This window comes from Egretta garzetta, unplaced genomic scaffold (assembly GCF_000687185.1).
Source record: "Egretta garzetta isolate BGI_Z169 unplaced genomic scaffold, ASM68718v1 scaffold372, whole genome shotgun sequence".
Taxonomy (NCBI): Eukaryota; Metazoa; Chordata; class Aves; order Pelecaniformes; family Ardeidae; genus Egretta; species Egretta garzetta.
The window spans coordinates 522,325-538,547 of record NW_009258889.1 but is presented as its reverse complement, the minus strand read 5'-3'; the positions used below and the strand labels follow the sequence as shown (position 1 = coordinate 538,547).

General features: G+C 40.3%; 1 protein-coding gene across 3 annotated transcripts in view; it reads right to left on the bottom strand.

The window, feature by feature from the left end:
* The window catches only part of LOC104121974 (CREB binding protein), an 83,605-nt gene that overhangs the window by 62,091 nt on the left and 5,291 nt on the right, over positions 1–16,223 (bottom strand). The gene's annotated exons all lie outside the window — the stretch shown is intronic.

The following is a 16,223-nucleotide window of genomic DNA, read 5'->3' as shown; positions in this document are numbered from 1 at the left end:
TCTAGATAACTTTATCACCTGTCAGAATGTCTTAAATATAAATCCAACCACTAAGTGAGTCTTTATTTGACATATTAAATCCTATTTTCCCCTTCCCTTGACCTCTCCAGACCTTCCTTACACAACACACTGCTCCTTTCACTCCGCTTACCAGCAGGGATTCATGAGAACTATTCCCATAGCTGGAAGAAGGACCGCGCACGTCAGCTTATCAGTGTAACAGCCTCATAATAAGGAATTGCTCAGTGGTTTCTTTTTCATGCTTACAGGAATCAGACTGAATAACCAGTTGATGAAGCACTGGTTAAGAGCAGTAAATTAAGTCGGGGCAGAGTCCAAGGAACACAGTTTGACTGTGCCTTGTCCCCTTTGTCAGCGTACTTTGTACACTTGGTTTCAGACAGCTGGCCCAGCCGCACTCAAAGGAACTTTACATTAGGAAATACTCCCTTAATTTGCATCCTGCAGAGTGACTGTTGCCAGATTTGGGCCTTTTTCCACTGTACAAAATGTTCTATCTTTACAGAAGAATCTGACCCACTGTATACACATTAAAAAAAAAACCAAAAAACCAAAAAAAAACCCCAAAAAACCAAAAAAGCTGTTACTTGGCAATGTAAGAGGTTATGTATGTGCTGTGTTCCAGAGTAAAGCTGAATAATTCAAATAGCACAGAAGACCAAAAAGCCCCAATTGCTTAACAGCATCAAAAGCTTAGTAATAAGCACTGCTCTTAAAGAAAACTGGTATTGGCTACTGTCACGATGCACAAATATCAAGACATTTATTTTCTATATTTCTGTGTTAGTTTTGTAGGACTGTATGTTCAAAGAAATTAGGTTTTTCAATTGTTATTTATTACAATATGCATTGTGGCAGCTTTTCTCTGAAGAATTAATAGTGAAGTATTTAATAAACTTACCCACTCAACCTGCTAGTTCAGACAAGGATCATCTGACATCTACAGCTATTCATTAATACTATGATGGTCTATCAGATTTTTCTGAAACTAAAAGTGAGATTCTGAGAAAGTAGCTTATGACCACTCAAAACCTTCAGAGGCCAGAAATAGGAACATTAGCTGTTTGGCTCTTATTCAGTTCCCCCTTGCGTATAAATCCCCAACTACAAACTTCATTTGCCTGCAGAAGGACTTGGCCCTTCATAGTCTTCTTTGAACTTGCTTGCAGGTTTGGTGGAGGTTTTTTTTTTAATTGAATACTATATTGACTATTCTGGCAACCACCACTGTGCTACAATTTTCTACGAGCCCTACAGCCACCACCACCACTGTAAAAGCCCGGTGGTGAGCCCGAATGGGGAGAGATAAATGCCGCGTACACGTGAACTGATTTCCACTGCGTCCATGGCCCTCCTTGGGCCACACCAGCTTGCAGGCGACAGCGCAAGCCAAGTCCTTTTTCTTCAACCTTGCAGCTTAAGGCTGGAGCACACTCGGCCATCAGGGAGGAGATGGAAAATCTCCACAAGTTGCCTAACGCGGATGCGCTGAGCTTGTGAAGCGTAATGTTATAAGTCTCGGGCAGAATCTTAAACACAGCTGAATGTTCAAAAAACAGAAGAGATTTTCTTTAGGCTGTGAGAATGCTAAGCAAATTTTACACCAAATTTAAGTTCTTGCTCCAAAAGAAACAGAGAGGCGTTCATCTCATTTCATTATCAGGCAAGATTAACTTCTTTTATTATAGGAAAAATATTTTAAAATAGATTTTTTTAAGGAAAATATTACAAATATTTGATCCTTGAGGCCCCTTCCAACCTGGTATTCTATGATTCTGTGAAGTATTTCAGACTCAAAAGACAAAGAACAGAACATGCCATTTTAAGATTTTTAAAACTCTAAACCCTTAGAACATCCCAAAAGCACTAAGGATCTGCAGTCCTAACAGATACCACATTGTTGGCTTATCATGTTTTAATATTTCCTTTTCAATAACTCTTGTTATTAAACCTATCACAACTCAGTACAACAAAGCAACCTTTCAAGTCTACCAAACTAAGCTTAATATGATGATTTTTCCTTTTCTAGGTGGTCATTAAATAGTAAATACTTGATTGAAATTTTAAGAAATGCCTTGCTGTTCTTTGAAACCTTGTATTTTTTTTAAACCTGCTTTCTGCCACGTGGTATTTCAACGTCTAAAGCTGTGCTTCGGTAAGTGACAGGAACCCAAGGCTAAAGAGTTACATCAGCCTACAACTTTAAAAAAAAAAAGGCAGATAGTGTAAAACATTAGAGTTGCCCTTTAACCTACACTTCAGTTTTGTAAATCAGTGCCGCTGAAACAAACTGCCAGACACTTTTTTTTTTTTGTTGTTTGAAGTCCATCTTAAAAAAAAAAAATCTGAAAAAGTAGAAAGACCGATCTTTATTATGTGCAATCCCCAAAGTAAAAATGGAGACCAAAATCAGGAGGGACCATAGACAAGACGAATTTATTAAAGCTCATAGATGTTTGTAGTTTCACTGGGTTTTAACTCAGTTTTGCCTCAGAGGAGTTAATTTTCCTCACAGGACTGATTTCCAGCGACGCGGAGAAGTGCATGACACAATGCAAGAACTGCTCTAACGAATTCTTATCTATTTCTAACAGTTTTCAACCAAAGCTGGGATCGATGAGGAGTTTTAGTGGCAGAACAACCTGCTGCCAAGCAGCATTAAGATCAACAGCGTTTCAGAGCAGTTATTGATAACTCCAGGAGCAGCTCGGCATTTATTCCAGCAGGAACCACCTCCAGCAAACGCAGTCAGGCAGGGTCTCCAGCAAAGTAAAACCACTGTCAGCTCCTCACCAGCAGGAAGGCAACAAATCGGAGGTGGAAGAAAAGGAAGAATTGGGCAGATCCCCTCCATATCGAACATTGAAAGACGTCCCGAGTACAGGAGGCATTAACTGGCATTTCCTGGCGAATTATCTGAGATAAGGCTGAGATCAGGTAACCTTCCATAAAACTTTATCTAACCCACTGCTAATCGAAATCTCAAACAACCACTGACAAACACGATCAGATGATTGAGCCTATATGTAGTAAAGATTTTACACTGCTTATTCATTCTGCAAACTGAAACCAGCAGCTCAGAAGTAAATGAGTCAGAAGACTCAAACTCTGCGGCTCCTGCCTCTGTCCCCAGGTTTTTTCCTATGTGAAATGAGGGGGCAGGTGGGGGAAGGCAGATACTCAGAAGACCTTTGTTTTTATATTTCTGAAACAGAACTCTAATCCCAAATTAAGTAGTTCAGGGAAAGATTACTAGGTAATTACAAGTCATGAAAGAAGATAAACCAGCAAGAACAGGGGAGTTAGCAGCCTGGTAAGAACGGTTGTTCTCATGTGGGGCTCTGAGCCATCACGAAGACTCGTATTTTGCTTTAAGTTTGTTAAATTTACTTTCCTGAAGGCAGCAAAAGAAAAAGGCAATCCAGCTCGAGTTGTTTCTTTTTCCACCTGCAACAAATGGGCACAGATGCGTATCACAGGGCTACTCAAGCTTCAAAGTATCAGCCCGGTAGCCGATGCATTTCCATTACAACAAAAGCAGAAAGCTTCTCTCTGGAAACCTGGGTTATGCTGCAGTTCACTCCCGTTTTGTTCTAAGCTTAAGGATGCTCCCTCCCCTGCTGCCTTCTCTATCAGTTCATTCAGCCGTCAGTTCATCTCCTCTCTCCTCTACCTGACGCAGCCACCATTTTCTGCAGGCCACGTTCTCTGCAATCCTTCCATCCCAGGGTGGCTCCTTTCATTCCACCTCATCCTCTGGCAACTCACATTTTATACTCCTATTTCTGTGTTTTATGCAATTTTGTGCAATTCTTGTTTCTTGGCCGGTTCTTTGTGGTCACAACTGCGCTGACTTCTGATGCAGTAACGCAGATGTTTTCACAAGCAAGGTGTTTTCTACACAGCTATTCCATCAGTGGCAGCAGGGGAGATGCAGGGGTGCTATAAACCACCCCAGCACAGAACCACAAGTCAAGGTTAGAAGTGCCTGAAGAAGTAACGTGATTAATGCAGGACACCAGCTTAAACACATTATTTCTACTCTAAAACAGTTCTTCTCAGAAATATGATAATGCTACTCTCCTCTAATGCATTTCATTTAATAATTCTGCTATCCCAGAAAGACAAGCAGATTTTGTTCCCTTTTTTATCACTATGGCAACTCTCTAAGATACTGGAATCTATTCCTGAGCGTGGATAGGAAATAGGGTATTTCACTCTACTCTGACAAGCCAAGGAACATACAAACTTCCAAGCTGAAAAAAAGAAAAACTTAAAACCTTTGCTTAGTGGACGTGGACCCCACAAGACATCTCACACTGCAAGGTTTTGAGCAGCAGGTGTGGGAGGTACTTTGCTTTGGTTTGCTTTTTAGTTATTTTCAGAGCAGAACAGCAATTCAATTTCCTTTAGTTCCTGGAGTTTCATAGATATTATAGATCAAGTCTGTGACCGAATCCATGTACCTCACCTGATGGTGCAACTCAGAGCTGATATAACAGAAATGAGAAGTTGCACCAGTCTGATTTAAAAGATACCTTAGGACCAGACTGGATCTTCATACTATGACATTTCTTCTGTTTTTATAAAGCTTCCTCTTCTCCTCTCTTCTTTTTCACTACTGACATACCACAGTACTTCTTCCTCTAGCCCAGCATCAAGGAGCTACTCCCTCTCTGCATATGAAGAATCTAGACCATAAATAAATCCTGTCCTTTCCTCCTACTCTAAGTTTTTATTAACTGTCCCTTCACCTCTACCACTACAGCCAGTTCTCTCCTTCAAGCAGAGTTATTTCATTACCATATATCCCTCTAAGGCTCCCAGGACTTGCAACCAACACAACATGCTGCAAAACCCATTCACTGTTACAAGCACGTAATTTCCCATGCACAATCCCTTTTTTTAGCTTCCCCTCCAACATGCTGTCATAAACCACAGAACTGTATACAGTTCTGCTCCTTGCTACCCATTTTCCTTTGGGAAACTCTCCTCTCCTCTGTTGCCCCAACCCACCTTTCACTCCAAGGATTCCAAACTTTAATAAAGGGTCTGGCTATCAGTTTTCCTGCAAGAGAAATCATCCTCATTTGCAGGCACGTGCCAAGGAGCAGCACCTACCTCTCACAACACTCCTGGGTTTTGTATCTTGCACCACCACTGCGCACAAAGTTAATGCTACATTTTTTTTTTTTTTCTAAATGAGTTGGGTCCAGACAGATTAGTCCAGAAAAAACAACTTAGGGATAAGTTAAATGTTGATTTTCATTAAATTTTGAAGCACCGACTCCTCTGTACAAAAATGGAAGAAGGTTATTCTGGCCAAGTACTTCAAAACAAAACAATACCACCAGATGTGGACTGGCCTGACAGCGGGGAAAAAAAAAATACTGGAAGGTTGATATGAGAATCAAAGAACTCAAGGCAGCACGGGTTCAGTGGAAAATAAGCCTGGCTGAAGTAACCTGATTATGATCCAATCCTGTAAACTAAAAATAGTTATCATTAATATTCAATTCAGTACCTGCTAGATTTTTAACTAGCAAGCAGCCCTAGAAAGAAAAGCAGCACGCAAGTATAGTTTGGCTGGACTTCTGAATCTGCAAAGTGCTTGAACAACAAATCTGAGCTCTCAATATGACAACAGGAGGTACGGAAGGCAGACTGGGTAAGTGTAAAGCGACATCTTTATGTGTTTGGCTTGATTGAATGCTTGTGTAACGACGACGATCACGCTGTATTAGTTCTTCAGGAAGGATACATAGAAATGACAGGGTTCAGAGAGGCCTCAAGAACTATTCAAAGGACTAAAAGGCATGGCTACAGACAGTCTAATTGCAATCTAATAGCCTAATTTATTTAGCTGACTATTTAAGCTTATTAATTTGCTTATCTCATTAAGGCAAGGACCAAAGTGATCCAAAAGTACCGATTTTGGCAATAGAAAGGCAATAAACGCAAATATTTTGTTTAGCAAAGACATATCAACAGGTAAGAGCTAAAGCTGTAGAACTTTAAAGCAAAAATTAGAAAAAAATGAAGTGACCAAATACCACTGACATTCTTAAGATTAATCTAGTGTGTGCTTCTACTCATCAACAGGAATTAATTCACAAAAGCCATAAGGCCTATAATCAGAGGTATCATGCCTGACTTGGTATCACCGTCATTTTTATATGTTTAATTCTTTATAAAATGGAACCTAATCATAGAAAGGGAATTGGAAGCTCCCTTCTGCTTGTCTATAGAGACAACACAGAAAGGTGAACAGAAAAAGTTATCCTGGGAAGCAAAAATGGTCTAAGACCTTGACCAAGCTGCCAGGTCCATTAACCAAACCCAGAGACAAGTATCAAAGTCCAGGAAAGCAGAGGTGTGGAGCAGAAGCCAAAAACTGCATCAAACTGTTGTATCCTCTTCTGCAGTGCAGAACCAGATGAGACTGAGCACGGCTAAGTGCAACTTCAGATGATTGCTCTTCTAACGACACAAGATCGGAGACGGGGTGGACTGCAAGACAGAATTCCATTCATTCACTCAAGCCAGCAGCACCTAAGTTGCCTCTTCAGGCTGACATTGATTGCAGGATCACAAAACCAGTTATGTTGTTAGCCAGATATCCTAAGGAAACTGGGCTTAAGCAATAGGGCTGTGACAATCAGCGTTCCATCTCCACAAATCAATTTTTCTCTAATCACTTTGGAAATCACTGGTCAATCTGACCCATTTTTGTTAAAGGTCTCACAGATAATTAAGTTCCTAAAATTGCCTTGTAGAGAGATGGGACGGGTAGATTATGACACTCAGATTAACATCTCCACCAAGAAAAGGAACAAAGACCTCTGCCACTACCCACTGCGTTTAGCAACAGATAGCGTATCCCAGGCTCTGAATGAGCCACCATTATTGCCAGTTTTGTCCTGTCAGCGCCTCAGAAAGATTATCTGAGGACACAGGAGGGAGCTGAAAGCACAACAGGGAATGGTTTAGAAGACCCTTGGGGAGGGATGCTGTGAAGAACTACAGCCTCTGTGGTGGCAGTGTGAGGATACATAGCCGACCTACCGGTTATGCTGCTCTCAGATCTGTTTTGGCAATAGAAAAAAAAAAAAATAGGAAGGTCAGACAGAGCCTTTTTTCCCACCAAACTCTTCCCATACCTCTGAAGCTGACAAAATAGTTACAGGAGGAAGACACAAAGACAGCCTTTTAGTGAGCCACCAGTACCCTTGTATTAGTCTGGACTTAAGCCTATGGTACAAAAGCGGAAATCAATTTAACTGTAAGCCCCAGATTAATAATTTAAATTGACAGAGCAGAACACACATGCCATAATCAAGGAAAGAAGAGAGAGTGCAGAGGCATCCCAGATATGACCTGTTTTGATACAAGACCAGTCTTCACAAACTAACAGTAGTGTTGAAGAGTTGCATATGTGAGAGCTTGCCTGTTCAACAGCATAAATTCCTCTAGTAGGATGTATTTTTCACTTGCTACTGCATTCTTCTAAATCCCGTATTTGCAAGGAAGGACAGTCCCCCTACTTTCTCCTTTTATATCACTAAAACAACCCAGTGTGAAATAACGTGCTAAACACTGAGGAGACAATAACTATTCCCACCTTTCAAAAGCTACCTATAAACTGTGATTCGGTTTTCTGAAAGCCCAAGCTGTAACTTTAAGGTTACACCATAATCGATAGCCTTAGGTTGACAGAGCGACTGTGCATAAATAATCCAACCCTTCTAGAGTCATCGCTACTCAGCATCTCACATGCTACACCCAAAATCCCCTATTACATCACCGATATGTGTTAGGGACCCTTTTCTTCTGTGTCTCTTTTTTTTTTTTTTAAATAGGATAAAGCTGGCACAAAATGGCAATTCTGCACTTCCCACTATGACCCACAGAACCAACAAGTATCCTTTGGGTTCAGCATGACCAGAATGATTGGCTATACAGAAATGGTATACTGGTCCTGCCCTCCAAGCTGTCACTATCCTAAGTCACTACAGGACAGGGATGATTCACAATTTCTTCTGTGCTTGCTGCCACCAAGCCATGCAATCCCATGCGCCCTTTACTTTCCTCTCTTATGGGCCCCACCAAAACCAGTCACTTAAATACTCCATTATTGGACTAAGCCTTCAAATCCCTTGTCATCATATTACTACACCGACTTCAAATCTGAGCTTTGAACACACAACTTGGTTAAAAAGCTCAGCATTTTGTCCCTCTTCTCTCTTCCCATCCATTAAAATGTTTTTGCTACCAAGGAGTACGTCACCTTGCTTGGCTTAAATAATTTTAACTTTCTTCCTTTTGATTTTTCTCATCTTTCTCTCAAGACAATGAAACCAAGCAGTCAGGTGTCTCAGGTGATGAGAAGTTGTCAATTAAAGTATACAAAGTACTGTGAATGCAAGAAGATCTGCTCTAAGTAATAGAGGAACATCAGAAATTCAGACCGATAGACAATTCAGCTGCTTGTAATAGTTAGTAAGCAACAGTGAAAGTGGACAGAACTGCTTTCAAAAGGCTTATTTCTGCTTCCCAGAGCGGTAACTCAGTGAGAGACAGAGACCTATGCTTTGCCACCCGCGCCGCTTCCCGGATGAGTTTAACCCACACAAATTCCAGAGCTACTACGACCTGGCATCAACCACCTGGAGCTAACCCCTCCTCAGTCCCTGTGTGCTCCTGCCACGACCCCGACCTGCCTCTTTGCTTGCACGCTCCGTACAAAAGAGCAGCTTTCCAGTCAGGCACATGCCAAGGACTTTGCACTTTGGACTCTTATCTCCCTCTGGTATGAAACACAAATCTCTAACGCTAATCAAGGTCCACCTAACCGATTAAGGCTCTCAGAGAAGCGTAAGAGATAGGTCCATTAGGAATTCATGTTCATTTGTGAAGTGGGAAAGACAGGCTTTCTTTACTATGTTGGCATCATCTTGTATCTGTTTACTGACAAAAAAGAAACTAAGTCTCTACTAATTACTATTTCATCCTATAGTAACACGTTCCAAAAGAAAGTCACCATGGTGCTTGGAATGTATACGCCAGAGGGACAGATGGAGAAGCAAGGAAAAGATTAATCACTTAATGGCAGAAAGCCAGTGGTGTTACCAAAAAAAAAAAAAAAAGTTAAGTTGGTTTCAGTGCAAGAATGGTGGCGATCCTATTATCTCAGCCGAGGTGAGAGCTCCTCACCTAAACCAATCTGCAGATTTGACAGCGTGACAAAAATACTAATTTAAAAATACTCGCTTTTAAAATCAGTGAGTAACAAGAATGCCTTAAAGAAAGTAACATTTCAAGAATCAGTTTTGAGAATTACAACACAGCCTGGCCAGCGCCGTTCAGAGGAAGCCTAAGCCTATCTTGTGCTCAAAGTCCCCACTCTCCGACCTCTTTAAGCCAACTGCTATAGCAAAAGCCAACCACAACAGAGTCATGAAGCATTGAGAGTGTCTTGCTCTTCAACTAACTCAAAGAAAAATACTCAAATGCCCAGGAATAATTGTAATTTACTTCATCCTTTACTACAGGATGAAAGATTTGGTAAAGCTAGAAATAAAATTTTTAAAATCCCATTAAGAAGCAGCCAGGTGTTTTATTACCACTTGTAATAAGATTTGAAATTCTCTTCCACGCATTTCACAGAGGTCAAATTTAAGTATTCCAAGGCAACAAGACCACTTAAAAAAAAAAAAATGTACAAATGCTTCCACTTCCATCACTAAAAATACAAAAGACAGAATTTTGTGGGAAAACTCTCTTTACAAATGACTAGATATAAAGAGAACAAACTCTTTAAATACCCTTAACTAGAAATTAACCTTTTCCAGGAAAAAAAAAACAACAAAAAAAAATCATATGCTTGCACTGTATATATGCCTAATGAAAGAAAATGTCTCCAAAATTCTGCGCAAGCCTGAGTCCTAATACAACGGAATATACTCTAGGAAGAATCAAAGGAATTTCTGCACGGAGCATCACTGTGGTACTTACAAATCAAAAATAAAGCTCAGGCAGCTTACTTTGTAATGAGTGTAACCTCTGCAAATAAAAACTTCAAAGCTCTAATGCGTAATTAGCCACAGCTGATAAACGTATTCCAATTGCTTCAAGAGCAATTCTGAGTGCCAAGCAGAAAAAGTGGCTTTCTTCAGATAAACAAAAACTATTTTTACTACGTAAGAATAGAAAGTTAACCAGAACGATAAAAATAGCTAAAGATGTTTCAAAGGTTTTTTTCACCACGAAAATCTAGTCTGGACACAATGAGTAATTCAACAGTATTTAAAACAGGATTTTGAAAGACTGAAATTCAGTTAAGATACACCTCAAGAGATACTTGATTGTATATCCACAGGCCAAAATCACCGAGTTACTTCCAGAAGAAGCATCAACATCTACTAAAACACACTTACAGTCACATCACAACAGCATTTTGTAATACAGGACCTTAATTCAAGTATCCCTGTCCTCCCCCAATGCCTACACTTCATCACCATTAAGCTAAATGCAGGTTTATAAACCAACAGTAAATCTCAACACAATGTCTGTGCTTCCTCCTTGATTTTCTGCATCATAGGTATTAGCCTTTCAAAATGTACCCAACAGGCCACAAACAAATTTACAGAAGTGTCTGCTGGCACCTCAGCAGTTCTGAAGTTCCTACAGCCAAGGAAAAGGAGAGCACGTCACGCTCCGAAAATTTAGTATTATAAGGAATAAACTGTTTTGGTACGAAAAACAGTAGCACTATTTAAGAGATTCTTTCCCATTTATCTCCGAGAAGCTGGGCAAAGATACATTACCAGGTAGTCTGCATGATATGATGTTCTACAGAGGTAGGGAAAAGGCAACAGCAGCTCTACAGAGTAACAGCGACAGCAAAGGTGTCTCAAAAATATAACAAAAAGAGGTATTCTGCTTCCTTTCTTTACAGTGTGTGCTCTCCTTGGCAGACACGAATCCTAAAGGAAAAGTGGACACGCTGAAGGAAGGGACTGTGTTTCTAAAAGAAGTAATTATTCTATTTCAATCCAGAGCTGGGGGTGGGGGTGTGTCAAATAGAGAAACCAAATTACACTACAGGTTACATTAAATACATTAAAAGAAAAAAAAAAAAAAGGCTACATAGCTTACTCAACCACTTAGCAAAAATATCATAGCCTGCCATTAACAGTAACTAAGGAAAAGCATAACTATAAATAATTTACACCATTGAAGTAATTTTTAAATAACTTTAAGAGCCAACTAAGTTTATTTTGAAACACCACATTGACTTGAAGAGCTACCTTGAAATCTCCAGTCCTTCTGTAGAAAGATGCTCTCCTGGAAGATTTAACAGCTCACGTGAAGCTATCAAGAGACTTCTCAATAGGATTTTACACAAGGTAAGATCTGGTTTGTGTGTCTTTAGATACATGCTTAAAATTGAGCACTGGGAACAAACTAGGCCTGCATACACGTGGCTCGACAAAGCAGCCCCCAGGCAGTACCATGCAGAAATGTATTTTAACCCAAGATGCCCAGCATCAGGCTGAGGAAGCAAACACAGCTCATCCCAGGAATGAGATCCCATCTTTGACTCGTGGTGTTCCAACACTTTTCCATTTCCAGGGTACAAAGATCCTCCCATTGTAAAGGTAGTTATTTAATGAAGTCCATTTGCCAAAAGTTTCAAAGGGCACTTGTTTTTTGTTTGTTCATTTTTTAAAATCCCTTTTAAAAAAAAAAAAAAAAGAATACCATTCGGCTAGGACAGCATTATGCTGCAGGCCCTCTGAAAACACAAAACCTTTCTGCCCCAACACAGCAGCATCTCTCAGAGACTGCTAAATAATCTATTTAGTACTCTCTTCTAAAAGTGGATTTCATAGAGAGGTCCTTTTGGCAAGGGCGTTCCTATATTTAACACGCTGTATTTTCATTATGATTCATTCCAAAACAAAGGCACTACTGAATCCCTTTTAGAGCACAGTATGCTTCTTATTTGCCAAACCTAAAGCAGATCCGTACGTGCCCATACCAAAGGGCACAGCTTATCACTTTGGGGCTTGAGCATCTTCAGAACGTGTCAGGACGAACATTTCCAGACACTACTTAGAGGTAGTTCTTGTAGCATCAGGAGTTCAATAATCAACCAAAGACCTCATTCAACTAAATCTCAATTCTACAAAGTAATTCTGGCTTTAAAATTAAAGCCATTGCTTGGCGTACAGACAAACAGATCACAGAATGTTTTGGGTTGGAAGGGACCTTTAGAGGTCATCCAGTCCAATCCCCGTGCAGTGGGCAGGGACACCTTTAACCACATCAGGTTGCTCGCAGCCCCATCCAACCTGGCCTGGAATGTTTCCAGGGATGGGGCCTCCACCACCTCTCTAGGCAAACCAGATAAAACACTAACAAGAAGCTTAGGGTGCCGCTTCCCCCCCCCCCTGAGTCACGGCGATTTCTGGAGTAAATATTCTTTACTGTGGTGGGAAGAAAGAGGAGGGTGGGGAGGAGAAATAAGCACGTGCCATTCATGGCCAACAGACAGAGTTGCAGCAAAATGTCTATTAATGCCATACGCGAATGGACTTTGGCTTCCAAACAAAAACCAACAGGTATTTAGTCTCAACATTCACAAGTAGTAAGGAAAAAGCTATTCTATTTTGCCATTACTTATACTCAGCCCACAAAGTAAACAATTGCATCACTGAAAATTAATGGGTTTTTGTTTTTTTTTGAGATGTGGGGGAAAAGTGTGTTAAAACGGCTTTTCTAATTTAAAAAAAATCTTTAAAAAAAAGGTGGAAAGTAGCCTGCCTACTATCAAATAGACCTGGGCACGTCCTGTGTAGCCTCCTGTATTGAAATTTCAACACCCTAGCTAAGCAATTTCAAAATTCCAAAGTGTGGCTTTCAAACATGTTATTTTTTTGTCTGACAGTAGAACCTGTCCCATCTGTACTTTCACTTGTGGAAACCGCAGACGGAGAATCACCTCCCCTCGCTGCTTCTCCCCTCCCAATCCGTTTCGGAGTACAGAGTACGTTATGCTATACGTAATTTTCCAAGTTTCCTACATTGCCTTTTTTCTAAGAAAAGAGACCACCAGCATTTTGTTTTCAGACCATAATACCAGGTGTTCTAACACATTTCTGTATTACTTCCAATTACAGGATTCCCAATTTAATCACAGCTCATTGTCAAGTACAAATATTAAGTTTATCTTTTAAGTAAGGAGAAGCTTTGAGACCTGCTAAAAGGTCTTGTCATTAGAAATGCTCCTGTGCAACAGTATGCATGATCAGACTCTATTAGGAAAATTACTACGAGAAAGACCTTTCCTTCTGACTGAAGTAACCAGGCATTTCGTAACCTCTACACGCCAACATTTGAGTTGGCAGGTTTTCCTCCCTCTCAACATCTGAGTAATATTTTACCTGTGTAGTAGTAAAGCCAAACTACGAACAGCAGCGGGAAGGTACCTGAAAAAGACTCTAAAACCTAGAGAGAAATCCATTTCAGTCACATCTGTTAGTAAGGACTTGGAAGTTTATTTTGTCGTTTTAATAAACCTTCTGAAACATGGGAAATCTTGCTTTTAACCTGTGGCTTACAAAAGAACTGGTGGATCCGCTAGGTTCACTTCCAAAACCTTCTTTCGGATACACTACTTAAAAATAAACCCCGTTCCAACCACAAAAATTGAAGAATTATGAGACAGTAGCAAATAAGATTTAGAGTTAGTGACAAAATCCTGAACGTTTGTGTTGTGTTACCACAGTGGAAGATAACGGCACAATTCCACTCTGAAAAGATACCATAAACGTTTCACTTTTGTCAGCTGGATGATAAGCCAAGGCGAGTTAACAGAGACGGGCTTTTTAACTGCCCGAGTTGGAAGGAGAAGGAGGGGAAACCAAGTTGTGGTTTGCCCCGCTTTCTCGCAGCATTTTACCTCGCAGCACTAGAGCCAAGCTGAACCTAGGTACCTGCTTGAGCACAAGCCAAGGAGCCAAGCGACTATCGCTTCAGAGATCTTCAATGACATTGCACAACTGCAAATGACGTTTAACTCATCTACTAGAAATAGGAAACAACTCAATTTCAGGTGCCAGGAGGAACAGTTGTGGTAAGTGAGCTTTTCAAGTCACCAAATCTCTTTGGTGTATCAGAGTAAACTCATCTGTGGAGTACCACTTTGCATGGTCACGTTTCAAATCAAAACTGCTTTATTTTAATTTTACTACGAGTCAGCGAGTTTTGCTGGTTTGTGTTTCTATATATTTATATCCTTCTTCTGTTTGTATTATTATAAAAGCACATATGTCTCTTCTCAGTGAAAACGCTGGTTTGGTGGTAGTTATTCAACAGAGAACCAAGGAACTATGGTCAAGTCTGTAACATCATTAAGAGTCCCCTGAAACTGGGAAGCAGCGTTATTTGGAACACGATTTGGACCGTCTACTTGTGTTTGCCAGGGGCACGGTCTGCTAGGAGACAGCCAGCTTGGCAGCCGAGTAGGGACAACTTAGAGGATGAGAAACACGGTAACTGCAAGTCACGTTCCAACGATTCAGGCAGATTCAGACAGATTGAGAGTCACCAGCGAAGCAAACAGCACCAGCAGTTTGCTAAAACACACGGAACTGCAAAGGAATGAGAACATCTTCAGCTGACTTAATTCACAATCAGCAAGCATATCTAAATCTGGGATTTAGCAATATCAACCGGGTAAGCTGTTTAAATAAATAGCTTGCTTGGGTTTTTTTCTCATCACGAGTTTTCCTTACTACAGATTCCTCAAAACACCAAGTCAAGTAACAGAACTACATACACAATTTAAGTCTTGTGTCAGAATTCTTGCTCAATTATCTTATTAAATTTACTCAAGCTTAATATCCAACACCAAAACACCACTCAGTGAACAACAACAACAGGGAGGAAAACTGCCAACACCAAAACACCACTCAGTGAACAACAACAGGGAGGAAAACTCTGAATGTGCTTGTCAAAGGCATGTGTATTATATACACACCCAGCCTAGAAACAACAAATAACAGAATCCAGTTCTTTTACAGCTCAACAAAACCAAAACCAACCCACACCAAAAAAAAAACCCCAAAGAGACAACGGGTTATTCTCTTGGTAGACATAAAAAAATGGTTTTACTGTTTTCTGAAGTTTACTTCTGGTAAGAGTTCCTCCTCATTTTTAATCTGAAACTTCTCCTCCTGCAATGTGCAATGCCATGTGGCTATTTTGACTAAAACAAAGTTGAAAACATGCGCTATGCAAACAAATTAGGCCAATGCAGTGAAGAGAAAAAAACTGTTCTGAACTCATATGCAAAAATCCAGCATAATAGATCTGGTTTTGCCCAGTTAGTGATTATTTGGTACCTGTTAAAATTTTGATATCAATCCTACTACAGAGACCAACTTTCAGTGGGGCTTAAATACATACATACACAGGGTAAGGAAAACCACTTGGAATTCTGTATCCAAACTCATTACTACCAGATCACCTCCTGAAATACTACGTTGGAAGATCTGCCAGCCAGATGAGCTTTTCTATCAGTTTCTCCCTGCCAAGCAGGTTCCAGCTTGTAGCAATACAAGTATTTTCCTTTAGAGTTTACAAAATATGTAGAATGAGGTTACTTAAAAATCTACAATCTTGAAAAGGCATTTTACAAAAACCCAGTAACTCTGTAATCCTCATAACCAGGTATGAAAATAAACAACCATTTTCTCTCGATCTCTTTAGAAATTCAGACTAAGATCTGACCAAACAACTACATCCTTTTCTGGGGCATACAGAGCCCAGTAACATGTTTGATTAAACTGCATCTTTTAGAAAGAAAACTCATTTTGAGGTTGTTTTATTAGTTCTGTAAAGAAAAACACTCTGAAAAGAAGCCCCAGCAAGCTGTAGTTTCCTGGCACCTTAAAAGCAGTGGCTTCTGCAGATCATCAGCCACACAAAACTCCAGGAGTTTTCTTCCAAAGTTTCTGCTGCTGGGTACCGGCATATCCTTATTTGAGTGATACGGCTCTGAAGTTGCTGAAGAAAAGGTGATTCCTTTTACAGAACTGTATAAGGAGGCATTAGACCTTGGAAACACATGAAAAAGAAAACACTCAAGAGTCCTACTCATCTCAATGGGACTTCACTACTTCTGAAGGGAAAGA